Raw genomic sequence first — 20,686 nt, forward strand, 5'->3', positions numbered from 1 at the left:
GCAATGCTAGGGGTGAATTTTAATGAACTGGTTTCTTTGCCATAGATGTTCTGGTTTAAATATGTACAAAAAGCCATGTCCTCACATTACGTGGATGGTCTTAGATGATTATTGAGGAATTCCAATCCCTGTTGCCTCATTTCTTATATTCCTGATTTTTTCCTTATTGACTGCTGATACCATCACAGAGTTTAGCCTGTGCCTTTCACAGTAGGATCTGGTGACCATATTCCTCTGCTTATGCATAGTTATTACGTATAGTATGGCTAGTCACAGCAGGCTAGATTTCTCAAAAAATAACTATGAAATGTATTATTTTAGTCCTGCATTATACCCCAAGCCATGTCATTCAACTGAACCCATAGAAAGCATGAGAATTAGTAAGTTCTTATCAATCTTCTGGTGGTTTTACCAGACTTAGTTCCTATCCAGTTTCCAAAACATCTCCTACACAATCACTGTTGTAATCATCATCCTGTTTATAAAATACTTTATTATATTTGCTAGAACAAATTTAAATACTACTAAATATGACTAACATTAAATTGTTGATTAGCTCCCTTACTTATTTTCACAGACAGTAAAATATTTTGAAAACTTAATTAAATGTTTTATTTTGCTCTTTAATTGCAGAGAAGAATTGTTTATTTTTGTGGACCTGTGAAGCATATAAAATATTGTTTTGAGGACATTAATTGTTGCTTTAAGAATGTCACATCTTTAAGGATTGAGTCATTTGGCTAATAACTCTTCTAACAATAAGATCAGAGGCAGTCTGTGAAGAGCACTTGAATGAACTAAACAAATTTGTGTGAACACCTTGTGCCTCACCTTCAATAGTTTGCACACTTTGCAATGGATATTGTTGGATGTTTGAAACCCATTAAGCACATATGCTTTACATGGTTTATACAAAGAACCTATTAAAACCAAGCTGCAGATAATGTGCCCATCTTTTACCATGAATGTGAGAATATAATGCAAAGCATGGTCAAGATAACTTCTAAAAATGTTACCAAATGTGTGACAAAGATCTTCAATTGTTTTTATACAAATTTTAATGTTTGAACATTATAACTTGATTACACAAATCTGTTAATGTATGCTGTATATTTATTGCCATTGTAATTTAACAGCTTGTGGCCAAGTGGTTAAGGCATTGGACTAGCGATCTGGAGGTCGTGAGTTCGAGCCCCAGCTGAGGCAGCGTGTTGTGTCCTTGAGCAAGGCACTTAACCACACAGTGCTCTGCGACAACACTGGTGCCAAGCTGTATTGGCCTTTGCCCTTCCCTTGGACAACATCGATGTCGTGGAGAGGGGAGACTTGCAGCATGAGCAACTGCCGGTCTTCAATACAACCTTGCCCAGGCCTGCGCCCTGGAGTGTGAAGACTTTCCAGGTGCAGATCCATGGTCTTGCAAGACTAACGGATGCCTTAATTTAGGAGCAACTTAGTTAGTACATATGATATTCAAACTTGCTCTAAAAATTATAAGTATCCAGATAGATAAACACGCTGCTTGCTATTAACATACAGTATTTTAGAATACGGTGCTGTTGCTGCATTTAAGGGGAAAAGAAGGAAGGTCTACTGGTATTCTGTTTCACGGATTTGGTAAAAAAAATGAACATTATGGGAGTATACTCTCAATCTGTATGAGTGCACATGAAGAGCTAGACTTTTGTACATTTACCAACATACAGGTTGATTTATTGCAAATGATGAACTATTGGAGAGTGGCTAGTAAAATTTGAGTTCTTGCTTGAAAATTGCCTGTATGGTGATGCAGCAAGGTAACACCGGGTGGTATATTAGACAGATTAGAGTTTTATCATGGAAGATTTTGAATAAAGGCCCATTGCTGGTAAGTTGATAATCAAGATCAGCTCTAACATAGGAGTCCCACTTCAAAGCATGGGTGTGTAAAAGACGAAATGCCAGCTCAAACATATCAGTATCACAGTCGGCTTATATGAGTTGACAGCAATGGAGAATGAACTTCCAATTCAATACTGAGGATGTGTTGCTGTGACTAATGTTGCATCATTTAGATGAAATGTTAAACCAAACTCCTTTCTGCCCTTGCCAATGGACGTCAATGACTGCATATTACAAAGCAAACCGTCTATAACTGAAGGGTGTAGCAGTGTCAATAGACTAAAACTTAACATAGAACATAGAACATTACAGCACAGGAACAGGCCCTTCAGCCCATAATGTTATACCAGACTAATTAAATTAGTTATTAAATGGCAAACTAAACTAATATTTTCTGCCTACACAATGCCTGTATACTTCTATTTTTCTCACATTCTTCTGCCTATCTAAGCATCACTTAGGGGTCTCTAATGTATTTTCCTCTACCACCTTCCCAAGAAGTGCATTCCAGGTATCCACCACTCTCTGAGTAAAAAAACTTGCCCCTCACATCTCCTTTGAAATGACCCCCTCTCACTTTAAGTGCGTGCCATCTGGCATAAGATATTTCAACCCTGAGAAAATGTTCTCTGCCTACTCTATCTATGCCTCTCATAATCTTATAAACCTCTGTCAGATCTCCCCACTGGTTTCGATACTCCAGAGAAAACAACCCGAGTTTGTCCAATCTCTTGTTATAGGACATGCACTTTAATTCAGGCAACATCTTGGTAAACCTCTCCAAAGCCTCGATGTCCTTCCGATAATGGGGGTGACCAGAACTGTATGCAATACTCCACATACAGCATAACTAGAGTTTTATGAAGCTGAAATATAACTTCCTGACTCTTGAACTTAATACCTCAACTAATAAGGCTCAAGTGTGCCATATGAATTCTTAACCACCCCATCAACCTATGTACTGTAGCTGCTTTCAGGGTGCTATGAACTTGGACCACAAGATGCATCTGCTCAGCAACACTGTTAAGGGTCTTGCCCTTGACAATATATTGTCTCTATTCATTTGCTCTGCTGAGGTGCAACATTTCACATTTGCCTTTTTTCTGCATTTATATCCCATTGCATTCTTTTCCAGTCTTCTACACTATTCACAACACCATCAATCTTCGTATCATCTGCAAACTTAGTAACCCACCCGTATTCATTTTCATCCAGGTCATTTATATACATCACAAACAGCAAAGGTTCCAGTATATCTGAAGAACTCCACTAATAACAGACCTACAGCTGGAATAAGTCCCTTCCACCAATACTTTCTGTCTTTGATAGGCAAGCCAGTTCTGAATCTAAAGGGCCAGTTCACCATGGGTCCAATGCATCTTAGAACCTAGAAAGGTGTTCACTTTTGACTCATTTTCATCTGGTGTCTACCTGTAGTCCATCAGTCTAATGTTGCTCAAGAACAAGTCTGAGGCTTGGTGAACTGGTGCTCCTCTATCATGCCAAGAGTTTAAATGCTTCTTTTTTGTTTTAATAAATGAAACTACAGTACATAGGTATTCAAGGTAGTGAACAATTTAAGAATAATGTGCTCTTCATTATTACTGAAATAAAATTTTACAGTGTGCTACTTTTATTGTGAAAAGCCTATTAAAATTCTGAAACTTCAATAGTTGTTCAGAATGTTATTTAAGTATCATTTTTGAAATACTTTGTCCACATAATAAATACAAAATTTGTTCACAATGTGTGCAGCCTTCTGTGATATTCTGGAGAGATGTGATAATGAGCTACGTAATTGGCTTTCTATTAATGTTAGTAAATGTTCCTTTCCATATGCAATACCTGATTATATTAAGATCCAATTACTTAATGCAGTGCATTACTTTATTGTCTGATGTTTTGTTATAATCAGGAATTTTCTGAAGTTCACTTTGGTATCAACTATGAATGTCAGCAATCTGTGCTAAGCTTCAGGAGTTAGGTCAATGGTGTCAGTTACAAACAAAGGCAATCAATTACAGATTTGATGAAAATGACTACAATATTTATCACTTAGACCTCCAGCTAGAAAAGTCCCTTTGACCACTGCTGCCTATCTTCTATAGGCATGTGAGCTCTGAATGCAAACGGCCAATTCATTATGAATCCCATGCATTTTGATCTTCTGGAAGAGCATGCCATGAGGCACCTTGTCAAATGCCTTACTAATATGCATGTAGACAACATCTACAATGCTATCTTCATCAGTCACCCACATCACCTTGTAAGAAGGTTTGTACGACATGACTTAGCCCACTTAAAGGAGTATCCTTTGTTCCCATCTTGAATAATAGAACAATATTAGATATTCATCAGCCCCCTGGGACCTTGTCTGTGCCCAGAGAGAACATGTGGTTATTAGTCATAGTCCAAGCAATCTCTTCTCTTGAATCTTTTAATAACCTAGAATATTTCCTATCAGGGCCTCATGACTTATCCACCTCTTTAAGAGACCCAACACTTCCTCCTCCTTTACCTGAAAATGGCCCAGCATATCAATATGCTCGGCAATAATTTCCTTATCCTCAGCATCTTTGTCCCCGGTAAATACTGATGTACTTATAAAGGATCTCAGCCCCATCCTCAACATTTAAGTAAATATTTCCATCTTTATCTTTGAGGGGTCCTACCCTCTCCCTAGTTATCCACTTGCTGCTGATGTATGAATGAATTGCCTTGGGATTCTCTTTAATCCTACTTGCCAATGACTTTTCATGATCCCCTTGGCTTTCCTGATTCCTTTTTGAGTTCTGGCTTCTTTATAGACTTGAAGGGTTCTATTTTATTGAAGCTTTCTAAGCTTTACATACTTTTCCTTTTTCTTATTGACTAAATTCATCACTCCTCTTGACATCCAAGGTTCTGTTATCTTGTCATCCTTGTCCTTACTTCTCACTGGAACATACCTATCCAGTGCTCTGAGCAGTTGGCCTTTAATACCCTCCACATGTCAGATGTGGACTTGTCCAAAAATAGCTGTTCCTAATTAATTCTCCCTAGTTCCTGCCCAATGCTCTTGTAATTTCCCCTGCTTCAATTTAATGCTCCCCCGCAAGGCCCATACTTATCCTTGTCTATAGCTTTCTTAAAACTTAAGGAGTTGTGAAGAGTTGTCACTGTTACCTAACTGATCTTCTACTGAATATTTGGTCACCTGGCTGGGCTCATTACATAACACCAAGTCCTGTACAGTCCCTCCTCTTGTTGGACTAACTACATATTGATGAAAGGAACCCTCCTGGATGCATGTAAGAAATTCTGCTCCAACTAAACCACTTGTCCTAAGAAGGTCCCAGTTTATATTAGGGAAGTTGAAGTCCCCCATGACAACAGCCCTATTGTCTTTACACCTTTCCTTCATCTGCTCGCATATCTGTTCCTCAATGTCCCAGTGACTATTGGAGAGGTCTGTAATACAATCCCATTGATCATTAAACTCTTCCTATTTTTGAATTCTACCCATATAGACTCAGTGGGTAAGCCCTTCATTACATTCCCTCTGAGTGCAGCTGTGATATTGACTCAAATTAGTAGTTCAATTGCCCCATGTCTTCTACTTCACTTTCTATGTTTTCTAAATCATCAAAACCCTGGGATATTAAGATCCCAGTCATGTCTTCTCTAACCAAGTTTCTGTAATGATCACAACATCATAGTTCCATGTACTGATCCATGCTCTATGATCAACACCTCTACCCATAATACTCCTAGCACTAACATACAGATACTTCTGAGCCTTAGAGAGCCTTAATGCCACTGGCCTGGTTGATGTTGCTGTTGTGCCCTGATAGCTCATCCTCTCGACAGAATCCTAAGAGGTATTCATTGATGGCTGAATTGGTGCTGCTTCATGCAGCCATGCTAAGCTCGTCAATTTCATCAAATTTGCTTCCAGCTTCCACCCTGCCCTTAAATTCAGTTGCTCCATTTCTGACATCTCTCTTCCCTTTCTTGATCTCTTTGTCAGCAATTCTGGAGACGGGCTGTCTACCAATAGCTTTTACAAACCCAGTGATTCCCACTGCTATTTTGACAAGATCTATTTGCAACCTGTGTCGTGGAAGAAAATACCATTCCCTTTTCTCAGTTCTTTTATCTCCACTACATCTGTTCCCAGTATAAAGCTTCCCTTGCCAGAATATCAGCAATGTCTTCCTTCTTCAAAGAACAGGGTTTCCCTTCCTCCACCATTGATGCTGCCCTCACCCTTATCTCCTCCATCTCCTGGGCATTCGCTTTCACCTCAGCTTCTTGTCACCTTAACACAGATAGAGTTCCTCTTGTCCTCAACTATTTCTCCTTGAGACTCCGCATCCAACACATCATTCGTCGGAAATTCAGCCATCTTCAATAGGACTCTACGACCAAATACATCTTTATCTCCAACCGCCCCTCACCACCACCACCATGCAACTCTCCACCTTCCATAAACATCACTCCCTCTGTGATTCCCTTGTCCATTCTTCTCTCCCCACTTCTTTCGCTCCTGGTACTTAATCCTGCAAGCAGCTAAAGTGTTACACCTGGCCATTCACCTCCCCTCACACCTCCATTCAGGACCCCAATCAGACCTTCCAGCTGAGGCAACACTTCACCTGTGAATCTGTTGGATTGTCTACTGTATCTAGTGCTCCTGGTGCATCCTACATTGGTAAGATCTGACGTAGATTGGGGGACTGCTTTGTTGAGCACCGCAGCTCAATACTGATGAAGAGTCTTGGCCTGAAACTTCGACTGTTTGTTCAGTTCCATACATGCTACCTGACCTGCTGAGTTCCTCCAGAATTTTGTGTTTGTTCCTTGGGGTATACTTGTTGCTGAGGGTAATAGCCACAGGGGAACCCTGCACTGGCTACTTCCTCCCTTTACTTCTCCTGTTGGCACACATCTACTTTCTGAAGCCTGCACTCTGGGTGTAAAATTCTCATCTATGCCGTTTTCAGTCTCCCAGAAAAACCCAATTGCATCCAGCTCCAGCTCCAGTTCCTTGACCTTGTCTGTCAGGAGCAGAAGATGTAGTCATCCTGTAGATGTAGTCATCAAGGAGGCCATTAGGTACCCTGCAAATCCCAAGAGAAGCATTCCATTGCCTTTAACTACCATCCTGCCTGCACTTGCTATATCCCTGGCTCAAACTTTTTAAGCCTAAGTTCTCAAATCAACTAAATGATCCAAATGACTCAGCACCTTTAACTTCTTCCTGTTTTTGCTGAAGCCTGTTGAGCCAAAGCCTGACCACTCTAACACTGGCCCACTCCAACAATGGCCACTCCATTTACATCTTGCTTCTTTTTATTGACCCTTGTACAGTTACCAATAACCCAAGCAATCTCCAGCTCTGCAGTCAAGTCTTAACTAACCTCTGTCATTTTTTTAAACCTGGTGCCTACCGTCTACAAGGAGCTGCTTCCAAGTCACTCTGTGAACACTCCCTCCGCAGATGTCCAACAAACACCGGTTGCTTTTTAAACCTCGCACATAAAGTCACAAAGAACTCCAAATGCAATGGAGTGAAATCAGTCATTTGGCCCTCAAGCCTGACCTGCCACTTAAAAAGTCTGTGGCTGTTCTGACCATAACTGCAATTCTGTATTTCATTTGACCTAGAATAATTTTACACCACTTGCATTTCAAGTTTCTGTCTACCTCTGCATTTTAAGTATCTAGGAACTCTGGTTCTTCCATGGACCAAGACAGAATTTCAAAGATTCATAACAATCATGGAAACAAAAATCATCTCACTACTGTCATAAGTGGAGAAGCAAATAAATAGCAATGGTTATACCTGCATTCTCTAACAAGGGGAACATCCTGTCCACATTCACCTTGCCAAGACCTCTCTGAATTCTATGCTTCAATTCAGCCCTGCCTCACTCTTCTAAATTCCAGTGTATGTAAACCTCATCTGTCAACCTTTCCTTGTGTTTGTCTAGAGAGACTTCTTAAAGCTGCTTTCACTGTAAAACATTCTTCCTTAAGTAAGGAGATACTGTATAGATGTACTCTAGATGTGGTTTCACCATTGCCCTATTTAACAGCAGCATAATCTTCCTACATTTTATTCAATAAAAAATAACATTCTGCAAGCTTTCCTAATTGTGTGCAGTACCTGAATGCTAGCTTTCTGTGAATTACACATAGGAGAACCAGATCCCACAGTATCATGAAATCTAGTTGTTCACTATATACATAATTATGCTCTTTCTATAATTTTCATTCCAAAATACAGAATTTCTCATTTTCCCACATGATATTCATTTGTCAGATTATTGCCCACTCAATACATATCAATATTACTCCAGAGCCTCTTGTGTTTTCTTCATATCTTATTTTACTATCATTGTACTGATACCAAATTTAACAACTATACCTTTGGTGCTTTTATTATTCTATTCATGGAAATTCTGATGAATTAAAGGCTCATGTATCAATTCGTGTGCTGCAGCACTTAATGCCTTATCAATCAAAATAATGCCTGTTCTCTGTTTCCAGTTACCAGCCAATCTTTAGTCCACTGCAATATGTAATCTCGTATCATCTGATATTTTTACAATAAGTTTTGATGTTGCACCTAATCAACCGGCTTTTGTGCATCCCATAGTTCTCATGTATCCACAGCATATATTAATTCACCAAGAGTAAAATAAATTGGCCAAATATTATTTCCATTTTGCTAAATTTTGTCCGCATAATTTTCAGAAAATTGCAGGAGCTGAGAAACTTGGGAGGATAAATTATTAAAGGTATGATGAAGTGAGAGGAATTTTAACAGGCACACAGGATCTCTGCCTTTTGTACTCCCTGCCTCCATAATAAAGCCAAGGAAATTAAGTCTCAATAAAATACTAGATAGCTCTCAGCAGGAGTTTACAGCTCAATTCTAAGCACTCCTATTTAGGATGTACATCAGTGCTTTAGGGATGATTTAGCCGTGAATCATTGATATGGAGTGAGTGTAGGATGAAAGAATTAACTTGCATGGTGAGAACAGAGAAAATAAAATTGTTCTGTCTGTGACTAAGGAAGAAGTGTTGATAATGATGGTCAAAATCAGGGTGAGTTGTGAAAGACTAAAATAAGGAGAAACTGTCCACATTGACAGAAGTGTCAGTAACCAGCAGGCTTAGATTTAAGGTTGATCAGTTTAGTTGTTACATGAAAGCGGTACACCATCACCTTAGAGAGTGCTGGACATCTTTCAGTGGATATCTGCAATCATATTTGTCAGAAATTATTTGCCTTTGGATGAACCCCTTCAACAATGATACGCAGTACATCTTATATTTCAAGTTCTTACTGCGACCAAGTTACCTTTCGTAAAATAGATTCCATTTTATAATTTTATGTGTATAAACTTATTAGTCACATTTCAGCTATTCTAAATCCACTTTGTATATTGCAAAATGCTTTTAGCACTGCTCTGTTTTTTTCTTTTATGCAACTTACCCTGTTTGAATTTGTGGGAGGGAAGGGATATCTCAGATAAAGTTTTCTGTTTAGACTCTATTACCAGAATCAAAAAATTACCTTGTTTTGACATTTCATTATTCTGTGTCAAGGTTAGTTGCCATTTAAAAAGAGCTGATGTATCCACAATTAGTATGTCGATCCAATAATCCTATTGTGGAGTGGAACATCTATTTTATAACAACTGATATATCCTCTGTTTTCAAAGAATGAGGTTTCCCTTCCACCACCATGGATGCTGCTTTCACCTGCATTTCCTTAGTTTCCCACACATCTGCCCTCACACCGTTCTCCTGCTATTTCATCTTCACCTCCTCAATTTCCCACTCATCTGCCCTCACCCCATCCTCTTGCCATCATAACAGGGATAGGGTCCCCCTTACCCCTACCTGCCACCACGCGAGCCCCCATATACACCACATCATTCTCCATAACTTCCACCGCCTCCAGTGGGATCTTACCACTAAGCTTGTCTTCCCACCCCACTCCCTTCTCCACTCTCCATAGGGCTCTATACATGACTTCCTTGACTACTTGTCCCTCCACATTGACCTTCCTCCTGGCACTTACCTCTGCAAGTGTGCCAAGTGCTGCACCTGCCCCTACACTTACTCCTTCACTACCATTCAAGGCCCCAAACCTTCCTTCCAGGTGAGGCAGCACTTCACCTGTGAATCAGTGAGACGTGATGTAGATTGGGGAACCACATTATCACACACCTTTGTTGGCAATATCTCCCAGTGGCAACCTATTTCAACTCAATTCCCCATTTCCATTCTGACATACCAGTCCAAGGCCTCCACTACTGCCAAGATGAGGCCAAACACAGTTTGGAGGAGAAAAAGTCAAATATTGTCTGGGTAGCATCCAACTTGATGGCAAGGACATCAATTTCTCCAATTTCCAGTAATTTCATGCTCCTCCCTCCTTCTGTCTTTTTCCCTTCCCCTCCCCGTTCTTGTTACCCTCTCAACCCTTCTCACCTGTCCATCACCTCCTTCTGGCCTCCCACTTTCCTTTCTTCCATGGTCTCCTGTTAGATTTCATGTTCTTCAGCCATTTACCTAGTGCACTATCCCCTCCCAGCTTTATACTTCATACTCCACATAAAACTATCTTCTCCCTCAACTGGTCTCATTCGTCATCTGCCAGTTGGTATCGCTTCCCCTCCTCCCTCCATCTTATTCTGTGTTCTGCCCCCTTCATTTCCTGTACATCCAGCCTGTAACATGCAATTATTCCGCTCCATAGATGTTGTCCTACCTGCTGAGTTAGACCATAAGGCCATAAGATAGAGGAGCAGGGGGTACAGAAGCCTGAAGGCACAGACTCGGTGATTCAGGAACAACTTCTTCTGATTTCTAATTGAACCCATGAACGCTACCTCACCACTTTTTTATTTCTGTTTTTTTTTTCACTACTTATTTTAACAACTATTTTTAGACATATATATACTTGCTGCAATTCAGGTTTTTTTCTATATATTTATTTATCATGTATGTAATTATTCTGCTGCCACTAAGGTAACTAATTTTTATGACATATGCCAGTGATATTAAACCTGAATATGTTTTTGATTTTCTAGTCCTCTTGAAATGAATGCTAACATTTCATTTGTCTTCCTCACCACAGAATCAGCCTGCAAACTAACCTTAAGGGAATCCTGTACAAGGACTCCCAAGTCCCTCTCTTCCTCCGTTTTTGTACTTTCTCTCCCTTTAGAAAATAATCAGTTCTTTCATTTCTTCTACCAAAGTGCATGACCATACACTTCCTGACACTGTATTCTATCTGCCATTTCTTTGCCTATTGTCCTAATCTGTAAGTCTTTCTATAGCCTCTCTACTCCCTCAAAACTGCCTGCCCCTCCACCTATCTTCATATTGCCCGCAAACTTTGTAACAAAACCATCATTTTATCATCCAAACCATACACGTATAATGTAAAAAGAATCAGTCCCAACACAGACCCCTGTGGAACATCACGAGTAACCAACAGCCAACGAGAAAAGGTTCCCTTTATTCTCACTCTTTGCCTCCTGCCAATCAGCCACTGCTTTATCCATGTTAGAATCTTTCCTGTAATTCCATGGGCTTGTAGTTTGTTAAGTAGTCTCGTGTGTGGTACCCTTTTAAAAGTCTTCTGAAGATCCAAGTAAACAACATTAACCAATTCTGTTTTGTCTATTCTGCTTGTTATTTCTTCGTAGAATTCCAACAGATTTTTTAGGCTAACCATCCTGATTGTGGCCTATTTGGTCATGTGCCTCTAAGTAACCAGAAACCTCATCCTTAATAATTGACTCCAACGTCTTCCCAAACACTGACATCAGACTAACTGGCCTATAATTTTCTAGTCTTCCAGAACCATTTCAGAACCTAGTGATTTTTGAAAGATCATTACTAATGCTTCCCAAATCTCTTCAGCCACCTCTTTCAGAAGCCTGGGGTGTACTCCATCTGGTCCAGGTGACTAATCTACTTTCAGTCCTTTCAGTTTCCCAAGAACCTGCTCCCTGGTGATGGTAACTTCACACACTTCATGACTCTTGACAGCTGGTGTCTTCCACAGTGAAGACTGATGCAAAATACTTATCCAGTTATGTCTGCAGTTTCCTTGTCCCCCATTACTACCTTTCCAGCTCATTTTCTAGTGGTCCGATATCCACTCTCACCTCTTTTTAACACTTTGTATATCTGAAGAAACTTTTGTTATCCTCTTTAATATTGTTGGCTAGCTTATTTTTGTAATCCATCTTTACCCTCTTAATCATTCTTTTTAGTTGCCTTTTACTGGTTTTTAAAAGATTCGCTGTCCTCCAACTTCACACTACTTTTTGTTCTATAATATGCCCTCTCTTTGGCTTTTATGTTGGCTTTGACTTCTCTGTTCACCACAGTTGCGTTATCTTGCCCTTAGAATTCTTCTTCCTCTTTGTGATGTATATTTCCTGTGCTTTCTAAATTGCTTACAGAAACCCAACCTTTGCTGCTCTGCCATCTTCCCTATCAGTGTTCGTTTCCAATCAATTCTAACCAACTACTGCTTATGCCTTCGTAACTCCCTTTACTCATCTGAAATATTGATACTTCTGACCTTAGCTTCTCCTTTTCAAACTTTCAGATTGAATTTGATCTTGTTATGATCACTTTCTCCATTGGGCTCTTTTATCTTAAGGTCTCTAATTAATTCTGGTTCATTGCACAACACCCAATCCAGAATAGCTGATCCCCTAGTGGGCTCAATTGTGTGCTGCTCTAAAAAGCCATCTCATAGGCACTCTAGAAATTCTTCCTCCTGGAATCCAGCAGCAATCTGATTTTCCCAAGCTACCTGCATATTGAAATCCCCCATTTCTATTGTAGCATTGCCCTTTTCCATACATTTCCTATCTCCCATTGTAATATATAGACCACATCCTTCCTCTGTTTGGGGATCTGTATACAACTCCAACCAGGCAACTTGATTTTCCCAAGTACCTGGCCCCCCATGACTATTGTAGCATTGCCCTTTTAGCATACATTTTCTGTCCCCTATTGTAATATATAGACCGCATCCTTCCTCTGGGGGTCTGTATACAACTCCTATCATGCTCTATATACCCTTACAGTTCCTTAGCTCTATCCACAACGACTCAACACCTTCTGACTCTGTGTCACCTCTTTCTAATGATTTGATTTCATTTTTTACCAATAGAACAACACCACCCCTTCTGCCTTCTGTCTGTCCTTTCAATACAATGTGTATCCACGGACAGTAAGTTCCCAGGTATAATCTTCTTTCAGTCATGATTCAGTGATGCCTACAACATCAACGGAACTGTCGTGGAGTGTGTATCAAGCTTCAAGTTCCTTGGTGTCCACATTTCCGAGGATCTCACCTGGTCCCTGAACTCCTCCATCCTGATCAAAAAGGCGCAACAGCGCCTTTATTTCCTGTGGAGCATGAGGAAAGCTCACCTCTGTCTCAGGATACTGACGGACTTTTACCGCTGTACCATTGAGAGCATACAACTGCATCTCAGTGTGGTATGGCAATTGTGCCATATCGGACCGCAAAGCACTCCAGCGTGTGGTGAAAACTGCCCAGATTATCAGCACCCAATTGCCCACCATTGAGAACATCTACCATAAACGCTGCCTGGGCAGGGCGAAAAGCATTATCAGGGATGCATCTCACCCTAACCATGGACTTTTTACTCTCCTCCTAACCAGTAGGCGCTACCGGAGCCTCCGCTCCCTCACCAGCAGGCACAGGAAGCGCTTCTTCCCTGAGGCTGTGACACTGCTGAACCTCTCATCACAGCGCTGAGCAATATTGCATCCATATTGTACTGTCTCAGTACTTTTATATTTGTGTGCTGTAGCACTTACTTTTTATTCGCAGTTACTTTGTAAATAACACTATTCTTTGCTTTTCTGGTCAGATGCTAAATGCATTTCGTTAGCTTTGTATCTGTACTCAGCACCATGACAATAAAGTTGAATCTAATCTAATCATACATGTCTATCTGCAACTGTGGTACAAGTTCATTGACCTTATTCTATATACTGCAAGCATTCAAATATAACGCCTTCAGTTCTGTGTCCACTCTTTTCATGTTCTCCACCTTTTACATTGCAACTTATCCTGTTGACTGCCATTTTGCCCTATCAACAGCCTCTCCTCACTATACATTGCTTCTGTTTGTAAACCAGCTACCTCATCTTCAGCACTACCCTCCACCTTTCCTACGATACGTTTTGCATTGAAATATGTGCAGGTCAGGACACTAGTCACACCACGGTCAATCTTTTGATTCCTAAGTTTGTCTGAGGTCTTACCGACATCTGCCTCCGCAATCTCTCCACTCACTGTTCTGGCACTCTGGTTCCCATCCCCCTGCAACTCTAGTTTAAACCCCACCCTGCAGCATTAACAAACCTTCCTGCTAGTATATTTGTCCACCTCCAGTTCAAGTGCAAACCGTCCCTTCTGTACAGGTTCCACCTTCCCTAGAAGAGAGCCCAATTATTCAAAATTCTTATGCACTCTCTACTACACAAACTCCTTAGCCATGTATTAAACTCTATAATCTTCCTCGTTCTGGCCTCACTAGCATGTGGCAGGGGTAGCAATCCTCAGATCGCAACTGTGGATGTCCTGCCCTTTAACTTCACACCTAACTCCCTGAACTCCCTTTGCAGAGCCTCATCATGCATCCTACCCATGTCATTGATACCTACGTGGACCACGAATACTGGCTGTTCATCCTCCCACTTGAGAATGCTGAGGACTTGATCCAAGATATCACAGACCTTGGCACCCAGGAGGCAACATACCATCTGGGAATCTCGTTCTCACCCACAGAACCTCCTGTCTTTTCCCCTAACAAATTCCTTATCACCACAGCATGCCTCTTCTCCCCACCTTCCATTCTGAGTCACAGAGGCAGACTCAATGCCAGAGACCCAATCACTGTGACTTTCCTCCATTAGGTCATTCTCCCTGACAGCATCCAGTTTGGTATAGTTGTTGTTGAGGATGGCCACAGTGGTACTACTGGGTCCTTAACCCCTCTCCCCGTCCTGACTGTCACACCGTTTCCTGTGCCCTGCACCTTCGGTGTAATTACCTCTCTATATGTCTTATCTATTACACATTCAGCCTCCTGAATGACCCAGAGTTCACCCAGTTCCAGCTCCAACTTCTTAACGTGATTTGATAGAAGCTGCAGCTGGATGCACTTCGCAGTTGTAGTCATCACGGACACTAGATGTCTCCCTGCCTTCCCACATCCCGCAGGAGGAGCATTCAGTTATCCTGCCTGGTATCTCTACTGTCCCTATCATATGCTGAGCATACATATGGAAGGGAAGGAAAAAAATAACTTAATCAGGAATTTTTCTTCTCTTTGCTTTCTCTGACTGAAGCCTCTCGTCTCTGAAGCTTGGAAGAGCTAAGGCCTCAAGATCACCACAGATGATGGCTGCTGATCTAGCCCCTGCCTTTTTTTAAGTTGCTGTTGCTAATCAATCCCAAACGTCGATTGGTCACTGATTGAAGCTTTGCTTCGCTGTAGGGGACCCACTGCTGCCTTTTCTACTCGGGCAGTGGACCTGATTGAAACCCCCTCCTCTCTAAACTTCTGATATCTGGATTGATCACTGTTCCTCCAACAGTTTGTATGTATTGCTCATGTGTTCTTTTCTGCTTATTTTTTTACCAATACTTTGTACAATATTGAATCTGAGGGTCAGTTAAAAGACATCAGGTGAAGTGCCAATGTTTCCTATGCTTCTCAAAAACAGGTATAGTGTGTAAGCCTCCTGGATGAGTGCAGCTGCAAACATATCTTGAGATGTTGAACACTGTGACAAAATGGCCTTACTTGTTGGTCTTCCATACCTCATTACTTCTCCACCCTCCGGGATGTACTGTGTGGAGAAGCAACATGGCAGCTTGCCACATCTTCGTAGGTAGTACATCCTAAATCCCCAAACAAGATAAATAAGTGTGTCATTTGCATGAGAACTCCAGCACTTGCAAGGTTTTCTTCAAATCTCAGAATCCTTCATCTTCGCTTGGTCAGCTGAAGAACTTCTTGCCTTAAAGCACCACGTAAGTACATCACTACATTGCAGAATTTGAAGTAGGTGACCCAGAGGACACTTCCTTAAGGCAGATAGGGATAAAGATTAAGTAAATATTGCATATGTATATGAATAGAAGAAAATGCATATTATTACATTCAGATCCATTTCAAAACTTCAAAGAAAATAACAAATATGAAAATATTCGTAATTCTCTTAATACGGATAACAATATTTCCTAATATTTACATTTTCACTTTTTTAGAAAAGAAGACAATGTGTCACACAAATTGCACCATCAAGGAATATCCTGAGCAAACATTTTTTTTTAGAATTTAAAGACTATTTAATCTTACTTACTTTGGAAAGTTTCAGATAATATCAGTAATCAATCAGTTGTGCAGCTGACCTCAGTGACTTGAAAGATAGTTGTTGGAAGAACGCAGGAGTATTCAATATATTTACAAACAGACTTTCTCTTTAAAGGGTATAAAATTAAGACATCATAGGCTGGGAGTCAAACTTAGAAACTCCTGATTGATAGAAGTTACTAGCTCACCATCATCCACTCCACAACTGATAACTAACTCATGGATATTCAGTGTTTACTTTGTGGGTCGAAGCTTTTATTTTGTCTGCGTGTGTGTATGGATCTCTCTCTCTCCCTCTCCCTCTCGCTGCAATGTGAACACACCAGTTAAAGCCATCACCCACATGAGTGATTTTATTTAATTGATATGTAGTTGTGCACAGATACAACAATCAGTTCAGTTGGTTTTGCATGTTCTGTAACCACACAAGTCAAATGGCAAAAATTCTGTAAAGAATAACATTAACATATAATCACAGAACAAGGAGCAGAAGTAGGCCATCTGTCCCATTGAACCAGTCCTGCTATATATTATAATATGGATTAATATAGCTGATCATTCAGATTCTGTGCCCTGGATCTGTATTCTCCCTATATTGCTTCCTCCCTTCAGACATTAGTTTTATATTCACCTCCTTGAAAACATTTAGTCATTTGGCCTCAACTGTCTTTTGATGGACTTTCTTATCTTTAGGAAAATCTTTCCTTCATCTAGTCTGCTCACTTCTGTCAGTGTTGTAAAAGTTTGAATGAGATCGCTCATATTCTGTTAAGCTCTGGTGAATATAAGCCCATTAATTGCACAGTTATTCATAGATTTTCTCGGCTACCCAGGCATCATTTTGGAAAACCTTTCTTGTGCACCCGTAAAATGCCACATAGTACCTAAGGTCTTGTTTCACCAAGACACAGTAAAATGGCAGTAAGACATCCATGTTGCCCACTCCATTCATCTGGCAGTGAAAGGCAATGTGCCCTTTCCCTTATTAACTGCCTTTGTCACCTGCAGCTCATTTTCATTGATGCTGAAGGACACCCAAGTCTTGCTGTTTTTCCCTTTTTCCTGATCTCTTGGCATTCGTGCAAAAATCTGCTTTCCTGGTTTGGTGGATCATTTCTAATTTATCCACAATGCATTGCATCTGTCATGTATTTTCCCTCTCTCTCAACCTGTCCAAGCCACTCTGGGGCCTCTCTGCATCTGTTATATAGCATTGAGCACTGTATCATCTGCAAGCCTGCAAATAATATATTTATTTTCCAAATGTAGGTCACTAATACAGTATAGTGAAAAGCTAGAGTCCATACACTGAAATCTGAAGAGCCCCACTTGTCACTGTGTACCATGTGGGAAAAGAACCTGTTTATTTTTACTTTCTGTTCTTGTCTACCAATCAGCTCTCTCTCCATGAAGTACCGTTCACCAGTCCCATTTGCTTTAGTTCTGTACGCAAGTCTCTTATGTGTAAGTCTTTTAAACACTTTCTAAAAGTCCCCACACAGTACATCAGTGTCCTCCCTATCTGTTCTCTAAATTACCTCTTCATACAATTCCATAGTATGCTCAACAGATAAGCTGATGATGATTTGACTTCCTGAATTTTGTGAGATTGTATTTGAAACTAAAATCTACTGAACAAATTAAATAGCAATTAAATTAATTACATTACAAATGCAAGACTCGGTGAGATAAGGGGGCAGCAGAGATACAAAGGAGCAGCTTCCATTTTGACAACCTCCTTAGTAAAATGCTTCAGAAAAAGCTGATGACTCAAGGAAAACACTGTTTGACCGAGTATCTGTTATGAATAATGGCCATTAACAAAGAACGCTGCTCCTAAGACTTTTAATAACATCAATCCTTTTGTATATTTGGATTTTAATATTTTTATCTGATTTATAGATCAAATTGTGCAGTTATATTATTTCTCTGAAAGCTGCATGCCAATCCTTTTGAAGCAATGCAAAAATTAATTACAATTGAGTGTGAATTTGTCATGACTTAAGCTATCACCAAATCCAAGGTTTCATCTGTTTTATATAATAAAACTTAATAGCATTTTATTGTTGCAGACTTGAAAACATTTGAAGTGAGCTCACCTGATACATTTTGTGAGGATGGAGGAGGTGGTCCTGGAAACATGTTTCTCTAAATAACATTAGTCTATCGATTATTAACAGCTCTGCTAAATTTATAATTAATCACCGCCTACTATCATGCTGCCAGTCCCACAGCTGTTGTTTCTGTTTCCTTGCTCTTGCAGCTTTTATAACTCTTAAGTTTCTACCCATCTGCTCTTTAGCGAGAATGATGACTTACTTGGTTCTCTGTTCTGTTTCAAATCATGTCATTGACACTACTGAAGAGTCTGTCTCCATTCTTACATGACCACCACTTTTCCCACTTTATCTTCCAAACCTTTGGTGTAGCAATGATCCCGTAATAGACATTATACTTTCCTATAATCCCATCAAAGGACATATTTATAATTCTCTCTATCAGTGTGCAGAATGAATTATGAAAACTCAGCCAAATCATAAATACTAGTGATTTGTAAATTTTGGAATGGGTTTAAGTTCCAAAGTCAAGAACTTTGTGATCTGACTTGATAATGGATAAAAGGAACAAATATAGGAACATAATTTGTTTATTTTTTATTGACATACAGTGCAGAATAGGCCCTTCAAGGCATGCTGCCCAGCAATCTCCCAATTTAATCCTATCTTAATCATCAGACAATTTACAATGACCAATTAACCTACTAATTACTAATAAGAAAATCAAACCCCCCCACAATCTTATTTGGAGAAAAAAATCAATGATCTTTACTTCTGGGTGAAAAATATTTCTCATCTTCCAATTTCTTCTCAAAGGCCAGCCTCTTATTTTGAGACTACCACCTCTAGGTATCCCAGCCTGTCAATTCATAAATTCATTTACTCTACAAAATCTTGAGAAAAAATATGTTCCCATAAGATCTCCTCTCACTCTTTTTGAGCTCTAGAGAGCACAGGCCTAGTCTACTTCCTCTCTCTCCATGCAATAGTCTTGCCATTTCATGAATCAACATGGTGGGCCACCATTCCTCTGCCTACCTTACCACAAATGATCTTCCTTCAGGGGGGATATCAGACGTGCAGACAATAATCATGATGCAGATTCACCATGACTCTTTACATTTGCAGAAAGATCGTTCTATTTTTATGCTCAAATGCTCTTGGAGTGAAGACCAGCATATCATTTTGCTTCCTAATTGTTTGTTGTCCAAAGTCTCCCACCGTGAAACATTAACTGTCCACTTCTGTCTACGAATGTTGCCTGACCTCCTAAGTTCCTCCAGCAGTTTAGTTTTTGCTCCAGTTTTCAGTATCTGCACTCTCGTGTGGCCTGCTTGATGAACCTCTGTGTTAGCTTTTCAGTCAATTCAGTCATTTCGATTCAATGATAGTTCCCTGTGAACATCAAAATCGTTCAATCTCCCTCCAATTGAAAAATACATGACCTTATTTTTTCTATCAAAGTGGATCACCTCGATTTTTCCATCTATCATAGCCTTTTCAATTCATTTAGCGTATCTATTTGTTCAGAATCCTTCCTGAATTCTCCTTACAACCTACACTAACATTTGGCTTTTTGTACCTTCAACAATCTATTATATGTATTCCACTCATGCAAATTATTATTTACAGTTCACGAATAGCTGGGACCACAACATTGATACTTCAAAGGTCCACTGGTCACAATCTCCTATCCTTAGTCTTCAACTTTCTTTGTCCTTGCTAAACCTCAATCCATGCATTTTGTTAATATTATGTACCCTAATCATGTTTATTGTTCTGTTTTGTGACACACTATTGAAGACTTTCATCAAATCCAAATATACCAAATAAACTGTATTATCCTTATGTAAGCTGTTAGTTACAACCTCAGTTCCAACAGATCGGTCAAAGCAGATTACCATTTTCTAAATTCAAAAGGTTCTGCAGATATTGAATATCTGGTTGAGGCAGGTTTGATGTTGTCATTTGAAGTTAAATTGGGTAGATATACGGACAGGAAAGGAATGGAGGGTTACGGGCTGAGCGCAGGTCGGTGGGACTAGGTGAGAGTAAGAGTTCGGCACGGACTAGAAGGGCCAAGATGGCCTGTTTCTGTGCTGTAATTATTATATTTTGAGCAACACACATAAAATGCTCCTGACATTCCATTATGTGAATCTATTTTGACTGATCATTCCTATTATTACTTTCCAATTTACATAATTGGCAATAGAATCCAGCATTTTATCTACAATGGATATTGAGTGAGCTGATCAATTGCTCCCTGCTTCCTCTCTCATTCCTACCCTAAGTA

At 40.0% G+C, this 20,686-nt stretch overlaps 1 protein-coding gene across 1 annotated transcript in view; it reads left to right on the forward strand.

The window, feature by feature from the left end:
• The window catches only part of clstn2a (calsyntenin 2a), a 578,564-nt gene that overhangs the window by 144,638 nt on the left and 413,240 nt on the right, over positions 1 to 20,686 (forward strand). The window lies entirely within an intron of this gene.

This window comes from Mobula birostris, chromosome 4 (assembly GCF_030028105.1).
Source record: "Mobula birostris isolate sMobBir1 chromosome 4, sMobBir1.hap1, whole genome shotgun sequence".
In the NCBI taxonomy this organism is placed as follows: Eukaryota; Metazoa; Chordata; class Chondrichthyes; order Myliobatiformes; family Myliobatidae; genus Mobula; species Mobula birostris.